Here is a 21,267-nt window from a genome sequence, read left to right as displayed (position 1 = left end):
CAGAAATAGCAGGGATTTGGCACAATAGATCACAGATACTCTAGGTCCACACAAAGAGTGTTGACTTTACTTCGATACACAAGGTGATGTGTGGTCAGATTTAACAAGGTTCAGCACATCATTTTCCCGGAGGAGAAGAGGAAGCCCAAGGAGCTACACATCTGTTGAGTGAAAAGGGGAATGGCCTCTGATATTCTGAAATTCACAACAGCAAAGTTAGCTACCCCCCTTTCCCCACCATCAGCCCTTCCACCAACTTCACTGAGTATGGGCAAAGGGGAGCCTTTGTAGTTTGATGTAGAACTGAGGATTTTTAGAAAACCTTCAATCAAAAGTTCTAACCCAAGGTAAAACAATAGCAGAATGCACAATAAGCTGCATGGTTTTGTGTTCTATGATCGATAATCGGAGATCACTCAGCTCTCCGGTTGGCTGGGACCCAACGGCTGACCAACCAATCGGGACAATGAGTTGGACCAATATAAATGCGAGCACTTGGGAGAAACAACACTCAGCTGTGCACTGATGATGTCGCCTCGTATCAGCGTCTGGTACGGGGGGGGGCGGGTTCTACGGCACAGGATCAAAATAAGCTCCAGAGAGTTGCGAACTCAGTCAGCTCCACCATGGGCACCAGCCTCCAAAGCATCCAGGACATCTTCAAGGAGCGATGCCTCAAAAAGGCAGCATCCATCATTAATGACACCCGTCACTCAGAACATGCCCTGTTTCCATTGTTACCATCAGGGAGGAAGTACAGGAGCCTGAAGACACACACTCAATGATTCAGGAACAGCTTCTTCCCCTCTGCCATCCAATTTTTGAATGGACATTGAACCCATAAACACTACCTCACTACTTTTTTATTTCTATTTTTTGATCACTGACTTAATTTGACTATATATATATACAATGGTTAATTTGGTGAGTTTTTTTATTATTATGTATTGCATTGTACTGCTGCTCCAAACCACAAAATCATGGTGATATTAAACCTGATTCTGATTTGACTGGTGATGAAACGTTTGTGACCTAACCTCCAGGCTTGGTGGACAATCCTACAAACAAGGAGCCAACCCGAGCTACCAATCTTCCCTTTCATTTCAAACCAATACCAAGTTGAATTCCATATTGAGGTGACTGAATCCAGTGACCTGCACCAAATCCACTGGGCACCTAAGTGAATGTTTTAATTATTTACCATTAATTGTAGGAACCAAATGGCTTCACACCACTCTGATCTGTGGATCTGTGCCAGCAATTCAAATTAAGAATCCATTATTTACCTCATTAAGTTAATACCACAATTCACAACTTTGATTAAGTTAATATCATACGAAGCAGTTGCTAAGCAACAGGACTTTGAGCTGTTAAGAATAGCAAACACAATATTTTGTTTACCATAGTGTTTACACTGTATTCCCCAGACTGTCAGGAAGATATTTTGGCTACAGACCCCTCCTCACCACCATCACAGCCAGGCACGAGGACAACTCTCGAGCAATTTGACACAATCCCCCTTGAGAGGCACCCGATGTTAACTCTACTGGGGCTCTGCTGTCTACAAAAGACACTAATAGAGGCACCATTACACCATTTCTTAAGGTAATTAAGTAAATCTGGGAGTGGGGAGGAATGGTAAAAGCTAGTATCAATGATAGATTAACGTAAAAATTCCTTTCATTTGCCTATGAACTCCAGGAAAGGAAAACTTAAGCACAAGGGATTCAACAGATGCTGGGAATCCACAGCAACACACACAAGATGCTGGAGAAACTCAGCAGGTCAGGCAGCATCTATGGAGAGGGGAAGAAAAAACAGTTGATGTTTCAAGCCATGACCCTTCACCAGGATGGAACAAAGGGAGCAGAAGCCAAAATAAGAAAGTAAGAGGAGTACAAGCTGGAAGGTGACAGGTGAAGGCAGGTGAGGGGGAAGGTAGGAGGTGGAGAAAGGGGAGGGTTGAAGTACGAAGCATGAGGGTGATGGGTGGAAAAGGTAAAGGACTGAAGATGAAGGAATCTGATGGGAGAGGAGAGTGGTATGTTATGTTGTTGAAGTTGTGTAAGATGTTGCTGAGGCCTAATTCGGAGTATTGTTTGTAGCTTTTGTCACCTACTTACAGGAAAGATGTCAACAAGGTTGAAAGAGTGCAGGGAAAATTTACAAGGATGTTCCCGGGTCTGGAGGACCTGAGTTGTAAGGAAAGATTGAATATGTTAGGAGTGTATTCTTTAGAACTTAGAAGATTGAGCAGATTTGATCAAGGTATACACAATTATGGGGGGTAAATGCAAACATGCTTTTTCCACTGAGGTTGGGTGGGACTACAACCAGAAGTTATGGGTGAAGGGTGAAAGGTGAGAAGTTTAAGGGGAACATGAGGGGAAACTTCACTCACAGGGCGGTGAAAGTGTGGAATGAGCTGCCAGCATATGTGGTGCATGCAAGCTCGATAGTTTGGATAGGTACATGGACGGCAGGGGTTTGGAGGGCTATGGTCCTGAAGCAGGTCATTGGGAGTAGGCAGTTTAAATGGTTTCAGCATGGACTAGATGGGCCAAAAGGCCTGCTTCTGTGCTGTACTTCTCTGTGACTCTATGGACCATGGGAAAAAGGGAAGGAGGAAAGACACCGGGAGGAGGGGCTGATAGGTAGGTGGGGAGAAAAGAAAAGGTAAAAGGGGAGCCAGAAATGGGATTCGAAGAGAGAAGAAATTGATGTCCATGCCATCAAGTTAGAGGCTACACAAAGGGAAATCGAGGTGTTGCTCCTTCAGTCTGAGAGTGGCCTCATCATGGCAGTAGAGGAGACCATGGGATGACATATCGGAATGGGAATGGGGATTGGAATTAAAATGGTTGGTCACTAGGAAACCATCCCTGTTGTGGATGGAGCAAAGGTGCTTGACAAAGTGGACCCTCGGTCTCATCGATGTAGAGGAGGCCGCACTGGGAACACTGGATACAGTAAGTGGCCCAGACAGACTTGTAGGTGAAGTGTTGCCTCACACGGGCCCTGAGTGAGGAGGTGAATTGGTAAGTGTAACACTTCTTCCACCTGCAGGGATAAGCACTGGGAGGGAGATTCAGTGGAGAGGAACAAATGGACAAGGAGATCACGGAGGGAGGGATCCCTTCAGGAATAGGGGGAGGTAAAGATTTGTTTGGTGGTAGGATCCTGTTGAAGATGGTGGAAGTTGCGGAGAATGATGTGTTGGATGCAGAGTCTCATGGAGTGGTAGATAAGGACAAAAGGAACTCTATAACTGCAGGAAGGTGGGGTGAGTGCAGATGTCCGGGAAATGGATGAGATGCAGGTGAGGACAGCAAGAATGGGTGGAGCAATGGAAACCCAGTTCTTTGAGGAAGATGGACATCTCAGATGTTCTGGAAAGGAAAGTCTCATTCTGATATCAGATGTGGTGGAGACGGAGGAAGTGAGGAAAGAGAATGACATTTTTATAGGTGACAGGGTGGGAAGAGGTATGGGCAAGATAGCTGTGAGAGTCAGTATGTTTATAAAAGATATCGGTAATTATCTTTTATTTTATCAGAGGGAAGTATATCTGTCGTCCTTAGCCAGGCTGGCCTGTATGCAACTCCAAACCCACCAGTGTATTTGACTCTGACAGGGCCACTAAGTGACTTAGCCAGCCCATGTTCCCCTAATCCTGGGCTCAGGTTAGTTTGCCTGTATTCGCTTTCCTTCAAAATGGCAAGTCACCCCTTAAAACAGACTCTGGGTGAGGTCTGGCTTGGGTGCTGGTTACTCTCAAACCTGGTAAAACTGGGCCAGGTAGAAGGCGGGAGACTTTAAGCGGAAGACACAAGCAATACTCCAAGCCGCGGTGCCACCTGTTTCCGGCCGCCCTGGAAAGAGGGGTCGGAGTCGGTGCACACCACCGGAGGCGGTGTGGCGTGGCGTCCAAATCGGAGTCGATGCTGCCCCCCAGTGTTCACTCGGCAGAAGACAAGCCGTATTGTGTTTGACTGCAGATTTCTGCAACATTCATGGTCTCAGGGTCTTGGACTACGTTGTTTTTTTGTGGACTGATGTCGTAAACGTGCTTGCCCTTCTTATATGTGCTATTTGTGCCTTGGGCTGTGTGTGACTGTTGGTACTGTGTGTTGCCCCCTGGCCCTGCAGTAACACTGTTTCATCTGGGTGTATTCACGGATGGTTGACCGACAATTAAACTTGAACTATGATCCATGAAGAGATTCTGCAGATGACGGAAATCCACAGCAACAAACAAAATACTGGAGCAACTCAAGATTTAACTGTCTAACAATTACAGCACGGAAACAGGCCGTCTCGGCCCTTCTAGTCCGTGCCGAACTCTTACTCTCACCTAGTCCCACCGACCTGCAGTCAGCCCGTAACCCTCCATTCCTTTCCTGTCCATATATCTATTCATCTTAACTTTAAACAACAACATCGAACCTGCCTCAACCACTTCTGCTGGAAGCTCGTTCCACACAGCTACCACTCTCTGAGTAAAGAAGTTCCCCCTCATGTTACCCCTAAACTTTTGCCCTTTAACTTTCAACTCAAGTCCTCTTGTTTGAATCTCCCCCATTCTCAATGGAAAAAGCCTATCCACGTCAACTCTATCAATCCCCCTCATAATTTTAAACACCTCTATCAAGTCCCCTCTCAACCTTCTACGCTCCAAAGAATGAAGACCTAACTTGTTCAACCTTTCTCTGTAATTTAGGAGGTGAAAGCCAGGCAACATTTTAGTAAATCTCCTCTGTACTCTCAATCTTATTGACATTTTTCCTATAATTCGGTGACCAGAACTGTACACAATACTCCAAATTTGGCCTCACCAATGCCTTGTACAATTTCAACATTATATCCCAACTCCTATACTCAATGCTCTGATTAATAAAGGCCAGCATACCAAAAGCTTTCTTCACCACCCTATTCGCATGAGATTCCACCTTCGGGGAACTATGCACCATTATTCCTAGATCCCTCTGTTCCACTGCATTCTTCAATGCCCTACCATTTACCATGTATGTCCTATTTTGATTCGTCCTACCAAAATGTAGCACCTCACATTTTTCAGCATTAAACTCCATCTGCCATCTTTCAGCCCACTCTTCTAACTGGCCTAAATCTCTCTGCAAGCTGTCAGACAGTATCAATGGATTGGAATAAACGTCCAACGTTTTGGGCTGAGACCCTTCATCGGGTCTGGAAAGGAAGAGGAAAGAACCCAGAATAAGAAGACGGGGGGTGGGCGGGGAAGGAGTACAAGCTGGCAAGTGATGGGTAAGACCGGGTCGGGGGGGGGAGGAGGAAGACAGAAGGTGGGAGGCGGCAGAGGATAATTTTCACCGATGGTTACAATCTAGCAAGGCTTTCCAAGTGGGTCCTCCCTCTTCCTAAGTCTCAGCAGGAGAAAGGAGGAAAACAAACATCACAAACTGTAACACAGCCAGCAGTGTGGAGAGGGAGCAGATCAGACAGGAAACCACACCCTGGGGCAGCACTCACAGAACAAGCATTCACCTCCGAGCTCAAGCAAGAAGTAGAAAAAGTGAAGCCTGACTTCCCGTACACTAGCCCTTTCATACCCGGAGGAACACGTCAGCATCGTCTGTGCCATTCTTATAAATAGTCCGTTCTCTTTTACTATTTTACCTCAAGGTGAACTTTCCGTTTCTCCCAATTATGGGATGTTGTTAAGCTCATTTTTACTTCACGCTGTTCAGAGCGGAGGCATAAAACCAGAGGCCCATCACTGGTGTGGGCCGACCGTGAACGGAGCACCCTAGCTACCTGCGTGATAATCAAACCAGGACAGTACGATATGGAGGGCAACTCTTTGCCCATGCAGCAGGCTCCCCAACTCCATATATCTGATGAATCCAAAGGAATGGCAGAGCCCGATACAGCTCGATACTAGTAGTGTCGCAGGAGTTGGCGGTCAGCGTTAAGCTCGCTATGGGACTGCCTTAGGGACTCTGGCTCCGGATTTTTCCCCCATGAGTGGGTATATCCGCACGGCATCAGAGGTTTGAGATCTGAGTTTTCCTTCCCCTAGAGGAGCTGACAGAACCCTCTGCCCAAATCACTGCTAATAAGGTGCCAGTAACCTGCCTTTGCCCCTTGTCCTGTCAGTGGAAACGGTTCTGCCAGGGTCAGTAGCTAAGTCACGTGTAATGGCCAGGAGCTGGACACGGTTGTCAGAGACTATTTGACGCACACACCACTGGGAGCATTTAATGGATAGTGGGAGCGTATCCCTCTACTACCCCCAGCTGTACCCCATTAATATCCAGCATTTAACCAGCAGTGGGAGCTTATCCCCATTATCACCCCTGGGTGTAATAACCTTAAGGTACATCGACACATTCAGTGAACTGCGTCACTTGTATCAAATCAAATCAGTGAAGAGTGTGCCGTAAGCCCACTAGTGTGGCTGGTCCCAGTATAGGATGTCCAGACTCACTAACCCTAACCCCTACGTCTGTAGAACTGGGAAGATGCCAGAGTGTCCAGCTTAAACCCAAGTGGCCACGAGGAGAACGTACAGACAGAGGCAGGAATTGAACCCCGATCGGTGATCGCTGGTGCCGTAAAGTCATCGTGCTAACCGAATGTACCACCACAGTTAGTATCTGGAGGTTGGAGGTTCAATGTCTGTGAGACTGTGAGCACGGTCTGGCATTCGGAGGCCCGGCGGCAGCCTGCCCTGGGGTGGGAGGCCCAGCGGTGGCCAGTCCTGGGGTTGGAGGCCCAGACGCGGCCTGTCCTGGGGTGGGAGGCCTGGAGGCGGCCTGTCCTGGGGTGGGAGGCCTGGAGGCGGCCTGTCCTGGGGTGGGAGGCCTGGAGGCAGCCTGTCCTAGGGTCGGAGGCCCAGAGGCGGCCTGTCCTGGGGTGGGAGGCCCGGAGGTGGCCTGCCCTGGGGTCGGAGGCCCAGAGGCGGCCTGTCCTGGGGTCGGAGGCCCGGAGGCGGCCTGTCCTGGGGTGGGAGGCCCGGAGGCGGCCTGCCCTGGGGTCGGAGGCCCAGAGGCGGCCTGTCCTGAGTGGGAGGCCCAGAGGCGGCCTGTCCTGGGGTGGGAGGCCCAATCTGTATGGGCAGGTGAGGAGAGAGGTGGGAAAGGCGTTTATTCTGCTTTTATTAATTTTATTTTTTGATGAGAGATTCAGCATGGAGCAGACCCTTCCAGCCCAATGACCTGCACCGCCCAGCAACCCAACTATTTTTACCCTAGCCTCATCACAGGAGAATTTACAACAACCAATTGACCTATTAACCAGTACGTCTTTGGACTGCGGGAGGAAACCGGAGCACCTGGAGGGGACCCACGGGAAGAAATGTACAAACTTCGTACAGCGCATGCCAGAATTAAACTCCTGTTGCTGCTTGTTGCCACAGTCTGTGCAAATCGGAAATAACCTCTCCACCTCGCTGACCATCATCCCTGGCGTACCACACGGATGTGTGCTTAGCCCACTGCTGTACTCTCTCCACACCCGTGACTGTGTGGCTAGGCACAGCTCAAATGCCATCTGTACATTTGCCGATGATACAGGATCTCAGATGGTGACGAGAGGGCGTACAGGAACGGGATTTACCATCTAATTGAGTGATGTCACAGCAACAACCTGGCACTCAACGTCAGTCAAACTGAAGAACTGATTGTGGACTTCAGGAAGGGTAAGACAAGGGAACACGCACCAGTCCTCATTGAGGGATCGGAAGTTGGGAGAGTGAGCAATTTCAAGTTCCTGGGTGTCAAGATCTCTGAGAACCCAACCTGGACCCAACATACCGATGCAGCTATAAAGAAAGCAAGGCAGCAGCTATATTTCATTTGGAGTTTGAGGAGATTAGGAATGTCACCTAAAACACTCGCAAATTTGTACAGATGTACCTTGGAGAGTATGCTGGCTGGCTGCATCACCGTCTGGTATGGGGTTGGGCGGGGAGCTACTGCACAGGATCGGAGCAAGCTGCAGAGAGTGATAAATTTGGTCTGCTCCGCCATGGGCACTAGCCTCCGTAGTATCCAGGACATCTTCAAGGACCTGATACCTCAAAGAGGCAGCAGCCATCACTGAGGACCCCCATCACCCAGGACGTGCCCTGCTCTCATTGCAACCATCAGGGAGGAGGTACAGGAGCCCGAAGGCACACACTCAACGATTCAGGAATAGTTTCTTCCTATCTGGCATCGGAATTCTGAACGGACATTGAACCCAGGAATGCTACCTCACTACTCCTTTATTTCTTTTTTCTTTGCACTACGTATAAGTTAACTATTTAATATACATACTCGCTGTAATTCAGGCCTTTTCTCTATTGCATTATACTGCTGCTGCAAAGTGAACAAATTTCACAACATATGCCGGTGATATTAACCCTGATTCTGATTCTGTCGGCTGCGTGTTGATTTGCTGAACGTTGAGGGCACGCTATGTTAGCGCCAGAATGTGTGGCAATACTTGCGGGCTGCCCCCAGCACAGCCTCTTCTGTGCAGTTGCTGGCATATACAATGCATTTCACTGTATGTTTTGATGTATTAGCTTTTGATTTTAAATAATTAGACTAGTCTAATGCGCTCTTTTCAGGACTGCCTGAGAGAGATACAAATCAACTGCGGCTTGTTCAAAATGCAGCAGCAAGGCTCTTAACCAAAAAAGAAGAAAAATCTGAGCATACTTCACCAGTCTTGAACAGAGATGCGAAGAAATTTTTTTAGCCAGAGGGTGGTGAATCTATGGAATTTGTTGCCACGGGCGGCAGTGGAGGCCAAGTCATTGGGTGTATTTAAGGCAGAGATTGATAGGTATCTGAGTAGCCAGGGCATCAAAGGTTATGGTGAGAAGGCGGGGGAGTGGGACTAAATGGGAGAATGGATCAGCTCATGATAAAATGGTGGAGCAGACTCGATGGGCCAAATGGCTGACTTCTGCTCCTTTGTCTTATGGTCTTAGAAACATAGAAACATAGAAAATAGGTGCAGGAGTAGGCCATTCGGCCCTTCGAGCCTGCACCGCCATTTATTATGATCATGGCTGATCATCCAACTCAGAACCCAGCCTTCCCTCCATACCCCCTGACCCCTGTAGCCACAAGGGCCATGTCTTATGGTCTAATAAATGGTATCATTACACTGGCTGTCTGTGTCCTTTAGGATCAATGTTAAGACATTCTTATTTGGAAATAAGGATCTGAATAATCTAGCTCCTCAGTATATTTTGGAGTGTGTATCTCCTTACATCCCAAATCATAATCTTACTTCTGTGAATACTGGTTTGCTTAGTGTTGATAAAGCCAAGCATATAAGAACTGGTGATGTGGCCTTTTGCTCTGACACACCAAAAATCTAGGATACCCTACCGACTGAGGGACACCAGGCTAGTACTGTGGAACATTTCAAAACACTTCTAAAAACCTAATTTATTAATTTGGCCTACTGATAGGGTTACTTAATGCCTGTTGATATTGATTATGTTTATATACGTTGGCATATTCAATTACATTTTATTCTATATAATATAATTATTATTATATGATTAATAAATAAATCTAATCAAATGCCACAGAGATTGCGTGCGGGAGAAGAGTGGGTGCTTAATTATACACTGTTTCCCAGTGGTTCTGGTGCTTTCTAAATTTCCAAGGTCCTTTCAATAATAGCTCAGCAGGGATTCCCAGCCGTTTTTTATGCCCTGGACCATTACCATTAAGCAAAGGGTCCATAGATCCCAGGTTGGAAATCCCTGATGAGCGTCATGGAGCACCTTTGGTTAAAGTAGAGTAAATCACACCATGGGGCTTCAGTATTGAGCTGAATGGGGATTTGAACTCACAGCTCTGGATCAATAGTGCTATTGTATTACAGTGCTTTATTATCGTAATATCCAAGACATCTTCAAGAACGGACGCCTCAAAAAGGAGGCATCCATCATAAGGGGCCCCCATCACCCAGGATATGCCCTCTTCTCATTGTTACCATCAGGGAGGAGGTACAGGAGCCTGAAGGCACACACTCAGTGATTCAGGAACAGCTTCTTCCCCTCTGCCATCTGATTTCTGAATGGGACATTGAACCATGAACACTACCTCGAGCAACACACATAAAAGTTGCTGGTGAACACAGCAGGCCAGGCAGCATCTCTGGGAAGAGGTGCAGTCGACGTTTCAGGCCGAGACCCTTCATCACTACTTTTTTATTTCCATTTTTGCACTACTTATTTAATTGAACTGTTTAACATATACTCAGGGTAATTCAGATTTTTTTTGATTATTTATCATGTATTGTATTGCACTGCTGCTGCAACGTTAACAAATCTCATGGCCTATGCCGGTGATATTAACCCTGATTCTCATTCTGATGGGGCAGAGCTGTGTGTGTTCCTCTGGTAATTTAACCTCTATGCTGACAGATATTAATTCATTCATGAGATGTGGATATTGAAGCAAATTAGCAGTTACTGCTTTGTTTCTAGCTGACCCTGAACTGCCTGGCTTGCTGGGGAATTCAAGGAGATGTTAACAGTGAACCACACTGGAGACCTGCAGAAGGACAGCAAATATTTGAAGAACACGAGTGACCCTGATTTTTTTTTAAATGATGAACTAGTGGTTTCACGGTCAACACCACTCCGCATGCTAGCTTTTTAACTCAGAGTGCTGTACTGGGATTCGATCCCACAGCACTAGATCAATAGTTCTGACCTGTGTGCGCTTGTCTTGTAACTTAACCACTCTGCTGCCATACATATTTGCATTTAGTTTTGAATTCAGTTGAACGGTTGGGATTCGATTCCTATCGCTGGCTGTGAGGAGTTTGCATGTTCTCCCCGTGGGTTTCCTCTGGGTGCTCCGGCTTCCCCGCACATTCCAAAGACGCACGGGTCAGGGTTAGTGAGATGCGGGCCCGCTATGTTGGAGCCAGGAGCCAGCACGGCGACACTTGCAGGCTGCCCCCAGCACTTCCTCGGACTGTGTTGGTTGTTGACACAAACGAAGCATTTTCACTCTAAGTTTCAATGTACACATGACAAACCAAGCTAATATTTAAATTCGTAGTAGTAAGCTAGCCCAGAGTCGTGTTCCGTATGCAATGCTACATCCCTGATAAACAGCAGTCAATATAATCTCAGATGGGGGAGAGATTCTGCCGTTTAAATATCTTATAATTCATTTGGGAGGTGGCATTTCTATATTCAATGTCTTAACTGTTGATAGAAAAAAGGATACACATCATAGTATTGCCGATTACGATGGCTGATGTGGACGCGGTGACAAAGGGCTACTTTCGGTGACTCTGGACTTATCACACAGAAGGTCTTTCAGCCCATCTAGAAATTGATGCTATGTCAATTTTACTTCCCTGCACTTATTTAACACCCTGCTTGTCCAAGTATTTTTGAAGTGTTGAAAGGATTTCTATCTCCCACCATTTATTGAATGAAGTAATCTTTTCTCAATTTTTTTTCCCCAATTAATTTAAGTTTAAATATGTGTCCCCAGTTAATGACCTCTCTGCTGAGAGATATATATTGAGAAACTTGTAGCTTTAAAACTCTCCTCAGCATCCTTTCATCTAATCCAGAGTGTCTCTCCTCAGCAGATGCCGGTCACCCCAGTTCTACACCGACCAATAATGGACAGGAAAGGAATGGAGAGTTATGGGCTGAGTGCAGGTCGGTGGGACCAGGTGAGAGTAAGAGTTCAGCACGGACTAGAAGGGCCGAGATGGCCCATTTCCAGTAAGGATGTCAAAGGTTTATAAGGAGAAGGCAGGAGAATGGGGTTGAGAGGGATAATAAATTGGCCATCATGGAATGGCAGAGCAAACCTGATGGGCCAAATGGCCTATTTCTGCTCCCATGTCCTATGGTTTTATATCCTCCCTACAACTAACCAACACAAAATGCTGCAGTAATTCAGCAGGTCAGGCAGCATCTATGGAGGGGAAGGAATAGTTTACTCATGATGAAGGGTCTCGGCCCAAAACTTTGACTATTCATTCCCCTCCATAGATGCTGCGTAACCTGCTGAGCTCTTCCTGGTGTGTGTCTGTGTCTGTGTCTGTGTGTCCTGGATTTCCAGCATCTGCAGACTTTCTTGTGTTTCTGAAGCTTAACAGGCTCCATTTGTCGCCTAACCAGTTCTGACCAAGGACTTTGTGAAACATCTCATCCCACAGATGTGACCTGCTAAGTACCTCCACCATTTTCTGTTTTTATTCTATGATTTCCCAGCCCTATTAATGTCCTTGTAAGCTTCCTTTTCATCTTCCCTGCATTAAGGTGACCGGAATGATACACTTGTACACCACTATCAGTCATTCGTTATGTGCTGTGTTGTATGACTTGGCGATCATGGTCTTTCCATGATTGATCTTGGCCAGTTTTTCTACAGAAGTGGTTTGCCATTGCCTTCTTCTGGGCAGTGTCTTTACAAGACGGGTGACCCCAGCCATTATCAATACTCTTCAGAGATTGTCTGCCTGGCATCTGTGGTCGCATAACCAGGACCTGTGATGTGCACCAGATGCTCATACGACCATCTACCATCTGCACCCGTGGGTTCACGTGACCCTGGTCGGTGGGGGTGGGCGCAGGGGGGCTAAGCAGGTACTACACCTTACAAAGGGCAACCTGCCAGTCAGCGAAGGGAAAGAATACCTCACACCTCCTTTGGTAGAGACTTTTCTCCACCCCACCACCTGACACCAGCTAATATTCCGTATGGTTGTTATACCATGTCTCCAGAATTAAAGGCAAGCATCACGTAAGCCTTCTTTGTGTTTTAAATAACTGAGAACTTCTTCCTTGAAATAATCATTCTTTTACAAACCTGGCCTTAATCCTTTGCACAACTGAAAATGGAATCAGAGAGGAAGCTGGGTTGTGTCATTTTCACAATTTTACCCTAAACTGGTGATAGGTTCTCAAAGTTGTTATTTTGATGATCTGCTAATTGGATCCCGGTTCTCAAGATTCCAGCCTTGAACTCCAGGCCGGGTCTTTATGTGCTGCTGTTGTGACTCCCGTCTCCCCTTCCCCCACCACCACTCCGCAGCCCCGTCTTCCTCAGATCCCACCGTCAGCTCCTGGGCCCTCGGAGGCTCCATCTTCCTCTCACCCCAACCCTCCCCTCTCCACTGACACCCCCAGCCTCCCCCCTCCCCCCTCTGATCCCAGCTCTCATCCGTGCCGGGTCTTTACCATCCCCTCCGACCTTCAACTGTCGGAGGCAGAACGTTCTGTCCTCAGTAAGGGCCTCACCTTTGTCCCCCTTCGCCCACACCTCAGCGAATTCCGTGTTCGCCACGATGCGGAACTTTTCTTCCGCCGTCTCCGTCTCCGAGCCTACTTCTTCAGCAAGGACTCTTCCACCCCCACCGATGACCCCTTCTCCCGTCTTCAACCCTCCTCTTCTTCATGGACACCCCGCTCTGGTCTTCTGCCTGCTCTGGATCTCTTTATCGCTAACTGCCGACGGGACATCAACCATCTCGACTTCACCGCACCTTGTCCCCATTCCAACCTCACTCCTTCGGAATGCTCTCCTCTCCACTCCCTCCGCACTAATCCTAACCTTATTATTAAACCCGCCGATAAGGGGGGTGCTGTTGTAGTCTGGCGTACTGACCTCCACCTTGCCAAGGCACAGCAACAACTCGCGAATACCTCCTCTTATTTACCCCTCGATCGTGACCCCACTAAGGAGCACCAGGCCATTGTCTCCCACACCATCACTGACTTTATCCGCTCAGGGGATCTCCCATCCACTGCTACCAACCTTATAGTTCCCACACCCCGCACTTCCCGTTTCTACCTCCTACCCAAGATCCACAAACCTGCCTGTCCTGGCCGACCTATTGTCTCAGCTTGCTCCTGCCCCACTGAACTCGTTTCTGCATACCTCGACACTGTTTTATCACCCCTTGTTCAATCCCTTCCGACCTATGTTCGTGACACTTCTCACGCTCTTAAACTTTTCAATGATTTTAAGTTCCCTGGCCCCCACCGCTTTATTTTCACCTTGGATGTCCAGTCCTTATATACTTCCATCCCCCATCAGGAAGGTCTCAAAGCTCTACGCTTCTTTTTGGATTCCAGACCTAATCAGTTCCCCTCTACCACCACTCTGCTCCATCTAGTGGAATTAGTCCTTACTCTTAATAATTTCTCCTTTGGCTCCTCCCACTTCCTCCAAACTAAAGGTGTAGCTATGGGCACCCGTATGGATCCTAGCTATGCCTGCCTTTTTGTTGGGTTTGTGGAACAATCTATGTTCCGTGCCTATTCTGGTATCTGTCCCCCACTTTTCCTTCGCTACATCGACGACTGCATTGGCGCTGCTTCCTGCACGCATGCAGAACTCGTTGACTTTATTAACTTTGCCTCCAACTTTCACCCTGCCCTCAAGTTTACCTGGTCCATTTCCGACACCTCCCTCCCCTTTCTAGATCTTTCTATCTCTGTCTCTGGAGACAGCTTATCCACTGATGTCTACTATAAGCCCACTGACTCTCACAGCTATCTGGACTATTCCTCTTCTCACCCTGTCTCTTGCAAAAACGCCATGGCCTTCTCGCAATTCCTCCGTCTCTGCCGCATCTGCTCTCAGGATGAGGCTTTTCATTCTAGGACGAGGGAAATGTCTTCCTTTTTTAAAGAAAGGGGCTTCCCTTCCTCCACTATCAACTCTGCTCTTAAACGCATCTCCCCCATTTCATGTACATCGGCTCTCACTCCATCCTCCCGCCACCCCACTAGGAATAGGGTTCCCCTGGTCCTCACCTACCACCCCACCAGCCTCCGGGTCCAACATATTATTCTCCGTAACTTCCGCCACCTCCAACGGGATCCCACCACTAAGCACATCTTTCCCTCCCCCACTCTCTCTGCATTCCGCAGGGATCGCTCCCTACGCAACTCCCTTGTCCATTCGTCCCCCCCATCCCTCCCCACTGATCTCCCTCCTGGCACTTATCCGTGTAAGTGGAACAAGTGCTACACATGCCCTTACACTTCCTCCCTTACCACCATTCAGGGCCCCAAACAGTCCTTCCAGGTGAGGCAACACTTCACCTGTGAGTCGACTGGGGTTATATGCTGCGTCCGGTGCTCCCGATGTGGCCTTTTATATATTGGCGAGACCCGACGCAGACTGGGAGACCGCTTTGCTGAACATCTACGCTCTGTCCGCCAGAGAAAGCAGGATCTCCCAGTGGCCACACATTTTAATTCCACATCCCATTCCCATTCTGACATGTCTATCCATGGCCTCCTCTACTGTAAAGATGAAGCCACACTCAGGTTGGAGGAACAACACCTTATATTCCGTCCGGGTAGCCTCCAACCTGATGGCATGAACATCGACTTCTCTAACTTCCACGAATGCCCCATCTCCCCCTCATACCCCATCTGTTACTTATTTTTATGCACACATTCTTTCTCTCACTCTCCTTTTTCTCCCTCTGTCCCTCTGAATATACCTCTTGCCCATCCTCTGGGCTCCCCCCCCTTGTCTTTCTTCCCGGACCTCCTGTCCCATGATCCTCTCGTATCCCCTTTTGCCTATCACCTGTCCAGCTCTTGGCTCCATCCCTCCCCCTCCTGTCTTCTCCTATCATTTTGGATCTCCCCCTTCCCCTCCAACTTTCAAATCCCTTACTCACTCTTCCTTCAGTTAGTCCTGACGAAGGATCTCGGCCTGAAACGTCGACTGCACCTCTTCCTACAGATGCTGCCTGGCCTGCTGCGTTCACCAGCAACTTTGATGTGTGTTGCTTGAATTTCCAGCATCTGCAGAATTCCTGTTGTTTGTTAATTGGACAGATGGATAGGGGTGGCGACACGTCTCTACCAAAGGAGGGGTAGGAGACTCCTTGCCTCCGCTAGCCTGCAGACAATTTCTGAAGAGTATTGATAATGGCTGGGGTCAGCCGTCTTGTAAAGATACTGTCCAGAAGAAGGCAATAGCAAACCACATCTGTAGAAAAAGTTACCAAGAACAATCATGGTCATGGAAAGACCATGATCACCTACGTCATACGACGTGGCATATAATAGAACATAGAACATAGAGAAGTACAGCACAGTACAGGCCCTTCGGCCCACAATGTTGTGCCTACCCTTAAACCCTGCCTCCCATATACCCCCCCCACCTTAAATTCCTCCATATACCTGTCTAGTAGTTTCTTAAATTTCACTAGTGTATCTGCCTCCACCACTGACTCAGGCAGTGCATTCCACGCACCAACCACTCTCTGAGTAAAAAACCTTCCTCTAATATCCCTCTTGAATTTCCCACCCCTCCTCTTGTCCTCTTGTATTGAGCAGTGGTGCCCTGGGGAAGAGGTGCTGGCTGTCCACTCTATCTATTCCTCTTAATATCTTGGTATACCTCTATCATGTCTCCTCTCATCCTTCTTCTCTCCAAAGAGTACAGCCCTAGCTCCCTTAATCTCTGATCATAATGCATACTCTCTAAACCAGGCAGCATCCTGGTAAATGAATGAACAATACCAGATAGTCTATTCTTCAACACCGTGCACATAAACTGTTATTGCAGAATGATCACTCATGTTTGACAAGTCCTGGATTTCAGGTATATTGACACAGGAGTGACACCTCGTGCTGTTAAGATCATCCATCTGCAACTCCAGAAGTGGAGGGAAAGCTTGCACAGACGAATCTTCAAGTTGCTGTTAGAAAGCTAACTTATCACAGACCACACAGAATGTGACTTACAGGAAAATGTCACAGGGAAATTAATCTTACAGGAAAATTAATTTTTATTAATTTAGCATGCATCTAATTGTATCTTTTCTTCTTTGTGTTTTGTACATTTGCATACCTGATCTGGTGTCTGTTCCTGGTGTATTTGTCGGGATGAATCTAACGTTTCCGAAGATAAAGTCTAACCATGAGAGTGTGTGCATTGGTAATGGTGAACATCAAGGGTAAATGTTTCTGGATCAATTTGATTGAACTTGATCACAGCAAGGCTTACTTTCAACTTATTCGCTAATACATACAACAGCCTTTGAGCTAAACTTCCATCTCCTCTGTTGATTTCATCTTATAAAAATACTGATCCTGGATTTCATTTCCATTATCTTGGGCTACATGTGGGTTCCTAAACTACTGATGTTACTGTAAGTTAATAGGATATGTCAACCTCTTAATAGAATCCTAGAAAGTTACGGCACAGAAACAGGCCCTTCAGCCCATCTAGTCCATGCTCAACCGTTTAAACTGCCTGGTCCCATCGACCTGCACCTGGACCATAGCCCTCCCACCCATGTACCTATCCGAACTTCTCTTTAACGTTGAAATCGAAATCACATCCACTACTTGTGCTGGTAGTTTGTTCCACACTCTCACTCCCCTCTGAGTCAAGCACATGTTCCCCTTAAGCGTTTCACCTTTCACCCTTAACCCATGACCTCTAGCTGTTGTCTCTCGCAACCTCAGTGGAAAAAGCCTGCTTGCATTTACGCTATCTATACCCCTCATCATTTTGCATACAAAAATGAATTGATTTTATTTTGTATACAAGAATCGAAAGAAAATGGTAAATTTAAATCTATGTTGGTGCTGGAGCGTGTGGTGACACTTACGGTCTGCCCCCAGCACACCTTTCCGTTGTATCGCCAACAATGTGTTTCACTGTATGTCTCGGGAACATGTGACAAGTAAATCGGAATCTGATTATACTCCACAATGAGCTCAATGTGGTCATACTTCTTGAACTTCCGGTCAATAGTTTTGTTTACTGCAGTTTGTTAGGCTAATATTTTCAGTATGTGAATCCAAGACCAAGTGGTATGTGGTGAAAACTAATAATATTTGCCTGAAATTCAATCCTGGATCTTTGTTGGTCTGAAGCCTATATTAATCAGTACTTCATAAACACAAGAGATTCAGCAGATGCTGGAAATCCAGAGCAACACACAGCAAATGCTGCAGGAACTCAGCAGCCCAGGCAGCACCTATAGAAATGAATAAACAGTCGAAGTAACCCTTCATCACTGCTCCCAGCTTTGAACTTCTGTCTCTTTTCCTTCTAGGATCTACAAAAATGTTCACCAGACCATTGTCCCAACCCATTTCAGAGTTCTCCACTTCATCTTCTCTGCCACAAATCAGACTCCTGACACAGACGTTCTATTCTGTGCTCTATCATGGGGGAGATTAAATCATTCAAGGATGTTTTAATGATCTTGATGAAAGGTAAACCTACTGCAGCTCCTAATCCCTTAGGTTCTCATCTTAATTATTTTTTTACAAAATGGCAATGTCCGATCACGGGTCACAGGAAGGCAGCGTCCATCATTAGGGACCCCCAGCTCCCAGGACATGCTCTCTTCTCACCGCTGCCATCAGGAAGAAGATACAGGAGCCTCAGGTCTTGCACCATCAGGTTCAGGGACAGTTATTACCCTACAACCATCAGGCTCTTGAACCAAAGGGGATAACTTCACTCAACTTCACTTGCCCCATCATTGAAATGTTCCCACAACCTGTGGACTCAATTTCAAGGACTCTTCATCTTGTGTTCTCAATAGTTGTGACTTATTTATTTATTATTATTATTCCTTTCTTTTTGTATTTGCACAGTCTGCTGTCTTCTGCACACTGGTTGAACACCCAAGTTCCTGTGGTCTTCACTGATCTTGTTATGGCTATTAATCTATAGATTTATTGAGTATGCCCACAGGAAAATGTATCTCAGGGTTGTATATGGTGACATAGATGTACTTTGATAATAAATTTACTTAGAACTTTGTTTGAACTTAGAGTACAACATTCTCCAAAGTAGCTGTCCTCAGTGGCTGTAGAGGTTGAATTAAACATATTCCAGAAGCATTTTATTTATTTATTTGTTTATTGACATACAGCGTGGGATTTCCAGCCACAACACCCAGCAAACCCCTGATTGAATCCTAGCTTAATCACAGGACAATTTACAATGACCTATTAACCTACTGGCCGGTACGTCTTTGGACTGTGGGAGGAAACGGGAGCACCTGGAGGAAATCCACATGGTCACGGGGAGAACGTACAAACTCCTTACAGACAGTGGCAGGAAGTGAACCCGGGTCCCTGGTACTGTAAAGCGTTGTGCTACCATACCATGCTACTGGAAGCCTTCACAAAAAGCTCCTTTTTACATACCATAACTTCTAATATGTGACATGCTGCTTCTAGCTGCCTTACTAATAAAACAAATAAGCCAACAGTCTACGACATGAGATCTCTCTAACAAACAGTTTTATAGCACATTGATAACAAACATTGCAAATTACCTCCATGTACATTGAGGCTACATACAGCATCCTGTTTAAGGAGAAAGTTCCTCTGGTACTGACTACCTTCAATATTTGGAGTGTGTGAGATGTGTCCATCAAGAGATCTGGCTGAATCATCATGGCTATGTACCGTACCTGCCCACATTATTTGACTGGTAGGAAGACAAATGTATATTTTGGACGTCATGCTCTTTACTTTGAAAATGTTTGATTCCAGTTAGAACCAGTCAGGAGCAAAGGGTGGAGAGCAGATGGAAATAGTGACGATTTTGGATTCTGGAAGGGCTCTGGCATTTCTGGGAGGAGAAGCTGTATGTCTGTGGTCAGTCAGAGATTGAGGTGGGAGACTGATAGCTGAGAAGCAATGGGTACCATCCAATAGGCTGTATTCATCTCCACCATTTTCATTTCAATATAATCTCTTTTGAAAAATCGTATCTTCTGAAGTTCCGCACGATGTCTAACAGTTCCACTTTATCAGTGATTACAAAGGCCTCAGTTAGACCCACCAATCCACCCTATTTAAAATCCAACTCAGCCCCTTTATACCCTCCACATGCTCAATTCTAACAGGAGAAACAATTCTAAACAGCCCTAAAACTTCTTACTTTTATTTACTTCTGGAGTAAAAAAGTTCCCGACCTTTCTTCTGCCATTAATCAAGGGGTCCATGGACGCCTGACCTAGAACATCTTTACATGGAACAATGTTGCAAAACAAGACAGGATTTTATTGTTTTATTTGGAGATACAGCACAGTAACCGGCTATTCCGACCTAATGAGCCTGCACTGCCCAATTACACACACGTGACCAGTTAACCTACGTCTTTGGAATATGGGAAAAATGCGGAGGACACCCACACAGTCAAGCCAAGAAAGTACAAGCTCCTTACGAACAGCGGCGGAACTGAACCCGCGCTGCAGATGCTGTAATAGCGTTACACTAACCGCTACACCGTCGCGGCATTCCTCAGTGTAACTCCTACTGCGCCAGCTTCAGCATCTGCAGTTCCTTTGATCTATGGCAGGACTGTGTGTCCATTGAGAACCGGTCTTGTACTGTGGCACTGGGAGCCAGGCCTTAAGGAAACACAGACAAAGTACGGGCAGAACTCTTCCAACTACTGGAGAACAATGCTTCATCAAAAATTGCTAGTAGAGTGGTGGAGAGCATTCCCAGAGTTTCAGAACGGGTCCTAAAGGAGGGTTGTTCAGTGTGCTGGAGGGACCACAGACTCCACGCCATTCCTGGCAGGAGGTGGCACTGGCAGAGTTTGGCAAAGGCAGACTGAGAGCTCCATCGCAGGGCACGTGTTTGCTGCTCGCGGACATCTGCAATAATGACACATCTCTGGGCTACTCTACCGGCATCCATGGGCTGAAGGAAAAGCCAAAGTGTCCGTGTATGTGTGTGTGTGTGTGTGTGTGTGTCTGTGGAGTGTGTAAAGCACAAGGCAAGATGTGCTGTTGTGTGAGATAGTGGGACCACCCTAGAATGGCCCTGAGACCAAATGGTTGAGGATGAATTTGGTTGTAAGACCAGTGCAAACATACAAATGAGCCTGAAAGAGAGGTCACAAAGCTCATGAGGATTGTCTCAGTAAAACCTAGTCCCTGTGGCTAAAGTTTCCCAAAGTTCAAAGTAAGTTTATTATAAAGTACTTGTATGTCACCATATACTGCCTTGCGATTCATTTCCTTGCAGGCATTTGCAGTAGAACAAAGAAATACAATAGAATCAATGAAAAACTACACACAAACAAAGAATGACAAACAACCAATGTGAAAAAGAAGACTTGCTGTACTAAATAATACTGAGAACGTGAATTGTAGAGAGTGAGTTTATTGTGGACTCCGTTCAGAGTGGAGGTGAGTGAAGTTACCCACAATGGTTCTAGTGTGATAAGTTTTAGGTGATAAACTTTTCTATACCTCCTCCGACAACACTCCCATCATTGC

At 46.6% G+C, this 21,267-nt stretch overlaps 1 protein-coding gene and 1 long non-coding RNA gene across 2 annotated transcripts in view; one reads left to right on the top strand and one right to left on the bottom strand.

Moving 5' to 3' along the window:
• The window catches only part of trpv4 (transient receptor potential cation channel, subfamily V, member 4), a 149,508-nt gene that overhangs the window by 34,591 nt on the left and 93,650 nt on the right, over positions 1-21,267 (bottom strand). The gene's annotated exons all lie outside the window — the stretch shown is intronic.
• LOC134338417 (uncharacterized) overlaps positions 1,481-21,267 on the top strand; it is a 38,069-nt gene continuing 18,282 nt past the window's right edge. The window contains exons 1-2 of the long non-coding RNA XR_010016221.1: positions 1,481-1,605; positions 1,702-1,784. This is a non-coding gene — a long non-coding RNA (uncharacterized LOC134338417). The remainder of the gene's footprint in view (positions 1,606-1,701; positions 1,785-21,267) is intronic.

The sequence above is a fragment of the Mobula hypostoma genome, chromosome 27 (assembly GCF_963921235.1).
Source record: "Mobula hypostoma chromosome 27, sMobHyp1.1, whole genome shotgun sequence".
Classification (NCBI taxonomy): domain Eukaryota; kingdom Metazoa; phylum Chordata; class Chondrichthyes; order Myliobatiformes; family Myliobatidae; genus Mobula; species Mobula hypostoma.
Note: the sequence above shows the minus strand (reverse complement) of the source record. Positions and strands in the feature narration are given on the sequence as shown.